Source organism: Zingiber officinale, chromosome 10B, assembly GCF_018446385.1.
Source record: "Zingiber officinale cultivar Zhangliang chromosome 10B, Zo_v1.1, whole genome shotgun sequence".
Classification (NCBI taxonomy): Eukaryota; Viridiplantae; Streptophyta; class Magnoliopsida; order Zingiberales; family Zingiberaceae; genus Zingiber; species Zingiber officinale.
The window spans coordinates 40,305,799-40,314,896 of NC_056005.1; positions in this window are offsets into that span (position 1 = coordinate 40,305,799).

Consider the following 9,098-nt stretch of genomic DNA (forward strand, 5'->3'; position numbering starts at 1 on the left):
ACCCTTCTTCATCCATGAGTGAGAGCCGTTGGCCTCCCTTGCATGACGCCCCTGTTTCTCTCTCGCGCCTGTAGAACCCAGTATGCTGCCCTTCATCGGTGCTATCCTGCGGCCACCGTTCATAGCCCATAGTTGTTGTCAGCCTCCTAATAACCATAACCTACCATCTACTCTGTTGCTCATCGAGTGATTCTAATAGTAGCTGCCCTACCATCACGGTCGCCTCTCCCATTGTCGGTTGAGATCACTATGCAAGCTAATGAATTTTCCTTCTCAGACCCATCTTTATTTTCTTCTTGTACCTGTGATGGACTTTCATGAAGCTTGGTAAACTTTCTCCATAGATCCTTGGTATATGTATATTTACCTAATTTACACAAAATATTGTTAGGTACCAAATTAACTAAAATTCTGGTTACCTTGTCATGTATCTTAGATTTTTAGAGTTGCTCCTCAATCCATTTCTTCTTCTTAAGAAGTTTTCCTTAGCCATCAATTAGAGCCTCAAATCCTTACATTAGGATGAACTAATCTTCAATGTTCATCATGAAGTCCATTAGTCAAAATCCCCTAATCCAATAGGAGGTGGAACTTGAATGTCATATCCAAGTCTGTCTTTGAACTCCATTTGACCCTTTCAAAATTTGAGAGATTATCTTCTACCTCTAGGTTTTGTGCTTCGATGGAGGTTAATCAGATGAAAAGTGGCCTTGCTCTGATACCACTTGTTAGGACCGGTGAAAGCTAGAGGGGGCGAGTGAATAGCTTCTATCGTTTCATCTCGATTGTGTGTTTGTCGTATGAATGTGTATAGAAGAATTTTAATCAAACTTGATACCACATGCACAACACCTTAGTTTTACTTAGGCGACTAATCCAAGACTTAGTCTAGCGATCTACCACCACTATCCTTCTCCTTCTCAGATAGCTTTCGGAGGTGTAGAAGCCTCTTACAACCTGTTCTTGTAATAAATACAACAAGCATACAAAAATAAATACAAATACAAATAAAATCACAAACAACTTTACAAATGAAATCTTACTTTGGATGCTTTCTTGTTTCTTGTAATTACCTGTTGTTGGTTTGGAAATATAGTAGCACTTTATCCTCAAACCTCTAAGAATCGACACCTTCGATTTCCACCGAAACCTCTTTTAAAGGTTGTTGCTCGGGATCATATCTACCTACCAATCAATTGCTATACATCATTAATCAACTATGACATCAGATTTGATCATTTAAACCTATAGATCGACTTTGTCCATGTATTTTGATTGTTATCAGTCAATTTCTTAACTATAGCAATCGACTAGTAGCCTCTAGTCGAACTGAATAATCAATTTCACAATGTTTTGTTTGTTTATATAGTGCCATCAGTAGATTGTTTGAACTCAACAATCGACTACTATCGTAGTAAAAAAACTATAGAAGTAAACCCTAAACCCAACCATTAATATAGCAAACCCTAATTTTTGGGGTTTAGGATTTGCAACGAACCCTAGTTATTGTAGCAACCCTAGTTACTGTAAGTAACCCTAATTATTGTAGCAAATATACCTCAAACCCAATTTCGGAGTTTAGAGTCCATTGATCGATTCACCCAATAAATTGACTAATACTCATGTTTCAGCCTTACCAAGGCTAAATTCTCATCTTTCTTAGTATCTAGTTAATCTCAACTTGCCAGGATTTCCTTTGCTCAATATCGGGTCAATCTTGACCTAACAAGATTTCTCGTTACCTAGCATCCAGTCAACTTTGATCTGTTGGGACTTTCACTCCTCAACTATGAAATTGGATTTGAAATAGGAGTATTAGTCGATTGATGAACCCTAAACTCTAAAATTGATGTTTAAGGGGGTTTTCAGCACTATAAATAGTTCATCAATCGACTGTAAATAGAATCAGTGAATTATAAATAGTAACTTGCTTAGTAACAATGGGTAGTAATCATGAACATTACTTTGCTACAGTAATGACTGATTGATGGGTTTAATTAGTCAACTAATGACATTATATCAACAAATAGAAGGTTTCTAATTTGACTATGAGATTCCACTGATTAGGCAATAGTCTACTAATGATAATAGGCAGTCGATGGAGAAATCAACTGATAGGTAAGATCAGTCGATTGATGGGCGAAAATCAACCCAATAGTAACCCTATAAAAGAGAGTTTCGAGGAAGATCAAGGCAACTGACTTATAAGGGTTTGAGGTGTTGAATCGAGGCACACGTGAGGGGGGGGGGGGGAGTGAATTACGTGATTTTTAAACAAAAAAACTTATCTTTTTCCTTTGAAATCAAAAGTACATAGCCAAATTAAACACATAAATAGAAAATAAATACAAGTACACGAACTCGGTCGATTTTACTTGGTTTTGTTGGGGTTGCAAGGTTACAAAAATAGTCCCACATTGAAAACACATGGGAAAGATCATGGGTTTATAAGAGAAGGATATCTTCAGTTGGCATGAGGCCTTTTGGGTAGAACCCAAGAGCAAAATCATGAGAGCTTAGGCCCAAAGTGGACAATATCATGCCATTGTAGAGATATCTAAATTCTTTTCGATCCTACAATTGGTATCAGAGCTCGGACTTCCAGAAGGTTTAACCGCTGACTGTGCACAAGAGCTATGGTCTAATTGAGCAATGTGGGTACAATATTAACCAATATTAACCTCGAACAAAGAAAGTGGAGGGTCCTATATTCAGATTAAGAGGACTAGACACCAGGCAAGAAGTCCTAGTTGCGGCTAGGCAAGGAAGTCCTAGTAGGTCGGGTGGACCGAGGGGCAGGAAGACCTGGTGGGTCGAGGATCGGATGTGGGAAGCCTGTGGTTCTTTTTTTGAGGGAGGGATTGTTGGGGTTGCAAGGTTACAAACATAGTCCCACATTGAAAACACATGGGAAAGATCATGGGTTTATAAGAGAAAGATATCTCCATTTGGTATGAGGCCTTTTGGGTAGAGCCCAAGAGCAAAACCATGAGGGCTTAGGCCCAAAGTAGACAATATCATGTCATTGTGGAGATATCTAAAATTTTTTTCGATCCTACAGGTTCAGGGCCTTGAACGACTCCTACTTCAAGACCCAGGTTTCGCAGACCTATCGATGGGTAATCCACTAAATACCTCTTCCAAAACCACCGAAAGAGGGGATCAAGTACAAAAAAATAGGAAAAGTGTAACACGCTACACTCTCCTTTATGCAACAATTAAGTATAATATTAAATGTTCGCTGCCCAACACCTTTATAGATGATTAGATTAGGCTCAGTGTTGGATGGCTCCTCAATAGTAGTTGGGTGTAGTAGTGTCGTAGCAGAGCAGTAACATGAAGCCGGAGCAGTCGGAATGTTAAACGGACGCCTAGAAGCTTGTCGAAGAGATGTGTATGAGTTGTATTGAAGCTTTGGCCGAAACCTCCTTTTATTGAGTGTTGAAAGCATCTTCCATAGCACTGAAGGTGCTTTCAATTATCGCTGAAGTCTTCTATATTATCTGATTGAAGGTGCCTTCTAAGCTCCCGAAGGTGCCTTCCGTCGCCCAGCTCAAGGCTCCTTCCATCGCTTAGAAGGTGCCTCGGGCACTATTCACTCGAGACATTGTTTTGTGCAATTTGATCTTGCAAGTTAATGTTAGCCCAAAACAAATAATAACTTACAAAATAGAGATAGCACAATAAAAGTAGTATTAATTAGATCCTGTCCTCTAGACCCAGACCTAGTCATGGTCTCAGTTTAGATTTCCCAAATTGACCTAAACTAGATCGACACCTACTATCCTCTCAAATGGGATGCGTCCTCACTAAGTCACTCTCCTCGAGTGACTTACCTTCACTTACCAAATGTCAAGTTACCTGCTTGATTTCCAATCTGACCCATCAGGTCTTCCTACTAGAATCACATATCTGAACTTCGCCAATCGGGAATCGAACATCTCGACCTCCTACCGAAATCACACATCTAGACTTCAACCCATCGAGAATCAAACATCCCAACCTCTTGCTAGAATCCCACATTCGGGCTTCATGCCTAGTGTCTGGTCCTCTTGACCTGTCAAGTTAGTCAACCCTCAACAATACATCTAACTTTAATCCACTTGTCATTTATCAAAACTCAGATTTGATCATTAGTGTCAACTGCACTAATAATCTCTCTCTTTTTGATGTAATGACAACCTGGGTTAAAGTAAAAAAAATATAAACACATATAGTAAAAGAAATAACTTTAAGAGAAAAATTGAAACACATAAGTTTTATTCTCTTGATCATTTTTAGGTCTAAGTTTTTCAGATTTTCTTTAGTTTTTCTTACTTAAACTCTAACCCTCTACCTTTGGCATTCATCAAAAAAATATGCATATAAGTATACCAAAGTATGAAAATGTAAATACATAAGTAAGCAAATTAAGTAACAACATTTTCAATGGTAAAGTGTTTAATAAAACTTGCAAGTTTATTTCAAGAAGGAATTAATAATAAGAAAAAAATTAAAGTAATTTGAAAGGAATTTTCAAAATTTACCAAAGGTTTTAAAAATTTTAAAAATAAAAATTTGCAAAAATAAACCTTTTGAAAGCTAAATTTTGCAAGAATTCTGTAACCTATTTTTCATGAGAAATTTCAAAACACTTGGCAAAAGTATTTTTAAAGTGTGATTTTGCAAAAAAAAAAAAATTTGAAAAGAGTATTTCAAATTATTTTTCTAAAATATTTTCATAGTAATTTTCAAATAGAATAACTTTTCAAAAATATTTCAAAAGTGATTTTCAAAGTAAGTTTTAAAACAATTTTTAAAGTGATAAAATACTTTACAAATGATTTTTCAAAATATTTTTGCAACACATTTTCTATTAAGGAAGTTTTTAAAGTATTTTTCAAAAACACTTTTCTTTTCCGTTTTCAAAACAAACATTTGAAAAGGTATAAGAGTATTTTTCAAAGCAAGTTTTTAAAAGAAAGTCTGTAAAATATTTTTCACAAAGATTAAGTAAACTAATTTTTAAAGTTTGATTTTTAGTAAAACTTTTGAAGGTAAAAAAGTAAATTTTGAAATATCTATTCAAAATATTTTTTTAAAAAAATTAAGAAAGTTTTAAAATATTTTTTATTTAAACTACCAATTTGCATAAAGTAGCAAGATGAGGAAAATTTTTGAAATAAGGTATTTTGAAAGTGGGTTTCAAATATCCTCTCCCTAAACCTGACATTATTTAAAAATAATAATAGTCATCTAAAAACTATCCTTAAATATCTAACCGTTAATTACTAACTAACTATTAGAAGATAATAGTATTCACTTGGTTAGTCAAGTTAAGTACTAATGTCGAGTTAGAAATTTACTGAAAAAGGACTACTTAACTTAATCAATGTACTATTATATTTTTCACCTAAACTTATGTTGATGCACTAATATAAGCATCTGAAGTGTAGACAAAAGGCCTACATATTTCACACCATTCTAAGTTTTTTTAAATACACAATCAAGGTAGACCTAGTGTGTGAGATGCTCCTTGCCTAGATCTATAGGATCATGATTTCTAGGGATTTGTCCTAGACTAAGGCCAAAATAAATTTTGAAATACTAGGAAAATGGGAAATTTTAGAAAACATAAGTAATGAATTTTCCTAAAATTTGCAAATCACTTGAAAACTTATTTGATAATAAGAGTCCTAGTCTATCGTGCACATTCCCAATTGTCTTTGAAGGCTACTAAATGTAGGACCGATGCGGCTGGGTAGAAGGGGGGGTTGAATAGCCCTGAAAAATCAAACGCAACCCTTTCTCGTACGATTAAGCTAACACATAAAAAGTAGATTAAATAGAAAATAAAGCATAAAACCGAGGCACCGAATTTGACTTGGTTACAACCGGGGAGGTTGTTAATCCAAGGATGAAGATCGCACTAAGAGCTCCTTCAGGCGGAGAAGCCTCGTTTACAGCAGTGTAAGCACAGAAAGACAGAAGCTAATCTAAACAGTGAAAGCACACAAGTGTTGTTTACAATTTCTGAACTGATGAAAAGCTTCTGGACCAAGGCTATATTTATAGCCTTGGTCGGGGCGCCTAGAAAGGTTCCGGGCGCCCTGGGGGGATAAAATTTATCCCCTAACGTTCAGATCGAGATAATTCTCGATCTGGTCAAACTTACTGTTCCGGTCAGTTCCGGGCGCCCCGGACCCCGAAAGTCAACACAGTTGACTTTTCCATCCGGGACCGCTTCTCTGGTTCAGTCCCGCTTCGGTCCGGTTCTTCCGCTCCGGATCCGCTTGATTGGGTGATCTCTGCTATCTGGAATAGGGCTCATCCGAACCCAACTTCCGGTCTTCTCGAGCGGGCTTCCCTCCGGCATCTCGTCCCTCGGAACCGCCGCGTGTTTCCTTCTCGTCCGCCAGCGTACTCATCCGCAGTCTTCGTCCCTCGGATCGCTAGCTGCGTCTCTTGCTCCCCGAGCAATCTTCCGCTCCGGCTTTCGTCCCTCGGAACCACCGCGCGCTTTTCCTTCTCGTCCGCCGGTGTACTCTTCCGCAGCACCTCGTCCCTCGGACTGCTGTCCTTCTCGCTAGCTGCGTCTTCCGCTCGAATACCTGTGTTCCTAAGCTCCTGCTTACTTAGACACAAGGTTAGAAAACAACAGAACCTAACTCAACTTGTTGATCACACCAAAACCAACCTTGGGGTTCCAACAATCTCCCCCTTTTTGGTGTGATCAACCCAAGTTAAGCTAGGGTTATCTAGACAAAAAATAAAGTAACTAAATTTACAATTTAGTGCACAAAGATAGAAAAAAATAGTTTTAGGCTACCTCCCCCTAGACTTATACTTATCCTTCTCCCCCTTTGATCACAAAAAAATGGGGTTCCAAGGAAAAATCTAAGGGTTAAAGACTTAGAAAATTTTGAAAAGCTACCTGAAAAAAAATTTTCTAAGTCAAAAGATTCTAAGTTAGAAAAAGAATTTTGCAATCAATAAAACTTAATTAACTATTTAAAAAATATTTTTGAATCAAAAGCAGAAAAAATTCTAAGTAAAATTTTAAGTAAAAGATTTTTAATATATATATTTTTTTAAAGATTTTAACTTAGGAAAAATAATTTTTGAAAATTTTTCTAAAAACTCTAAGTAAAAATTATTTTTGAAAATAGAATTTAAAAAAATATTTAAAAAAAATTTAAGTCAAAATTTTGAAACATGTTTGAATAACCTTTTTTTTTTAAAAAAAAAACATTAAGTAATTCTAGTATTAATGCTTTATTAATTAATCATTTATTTCAATATTGGCTTCCAGGCAGTGGCGAGACACTAGGCCTTCTTGGTTATTGGAGCAACAACCACTTTCTAGTCAAAGCCCATAAAGAAATTTTTGTTTAATTTTCTCACTTAAAGCGCTAACTTTGATTTTAGAATTTACACTAAGCAAGATTTAGGAACCTAATAAAGGTTCCAACCTATTGGATTAACTAAAAATTTCTTAGGGACATATTTTCTAGAGATATTTTTAATTTGTCCTTGGTGATATCTATAATACCAATTCAAATTATTGAACCTTCTAAAATCGGTTTTAGATGAGCAAGCAAAGTTTTTCAAGTTTTCTACTTGAATTTTTAAATTTTGAATTTCTAATTTTAATTTTTCATTTTCTAAATTTGATTTATCTAGCATTTCTAACGGACAAGATGTAGCTAATATTGCTTTTAAATCTTTATTTTCATTTTCTAATTTGCAGTAATCTTTTGTTAAAATTTTAATGAATTTAAACATTTTATCAGGAGGAAGAGATCGTACCTCACTTACCTTGTCGATCTCGTTGTCGGTTTCTCCCCCTGAACTGCTGCTTTCTTCGGACGTGGCTCCCCCTTCATCGATGCTTTCGATGCTCATTTCGGAAGAGCTTGACTCGCAGTCGTTGTCTTGATGACTCGCCATTAACGCGAGCCCGGAGAACTCCTCGACTTCCGATTCCGACGACGTATCGTCCCACGTCGCTTTTAGGGCCTTGCGCTTTTGGATAGGCTTCTTACCCTTGTCCTTTCCTTTGTTCTTCAGTTTAGGGCAATTGTCCTTGACGTGCCCTTCTTCATCGCAATGGTAGCAGCGGATGGTTCTTTTCTTTCTTCCCTGCGGATGGTTAGATTTCCTAGATTTACAAATATTTTTAAATCGTCTTACCATCATTACCATTTCCTCGTCGTCGAGAGAAGATTCTGACTGAGGTTCGTCTCTCGAAGCTTTAAGAGCGACATTATTCTTGGGCTCCTTCGGACCTGCACATCTTGACTCATGCACTTCAAAAGTTGAAAAGAATTCGTCTAATGAAATTTTTTCTAGATCTTTTGAAATGTAAAAGGCATCTACTAGTGATGCCCATTTTGAGTTTCTAGGAAAGGAATTTAGGGCATACCTTAGCGAATCTCGGTTACTTACCTCTTCTCCGAGATTCGTAAGTCTGGTGATGAGTTCCTGAATCCTCGAGTGTAGATGTGCAATTGTTTCACCTTCTTCAAATCGGAGGTTTGTAAGTTGGTTACGAAGTAAATCCCGTCTTGCAAGTTTGGCTTCGGATGTTCCTTCGTGTAACTCAAGGAATTTCTCCCAAAGCTCCTTTGCCGAGTTGTAGGTACCGACTCGATTGACTTCTTGTGTTGGAAGTACACTTAGCAGATGGAATTCTGCTTTCTTGTTTGCCACGTGGTCAGCCTGCTCCTTCTTTGACCATTGATTTCTTGCTTTGCCCTCTGGTGCTTCATAGCCAAATTCCATTGTTAGTAATAAATCATAATCTGTTTCAAGAAATACCTCCATTCGCTTTTTCCAGCTAGCGAAGTCCCCTTCGAATTTTGGTGCGTGGATGTTAGATCCGGCCATCTTGTTGCTTCGTTCGGCGGTTAGTCCTCCTGAAGCGACTTGGCTCTGATACCACTTGTAGGACCGATGCGGCCGGGTAGAAGGGGGGGTTGAATAGCCCTAAAAAATCAAACACAACCCTTTCTCGTATGATTAAGCTAACACATAAAAAGTAGATTAAATAGAAAATAAAGCATAAAACCGAGGCACCGAATTTGACTTGGTTACAACCGGGGAGGTTGTTAATCCAA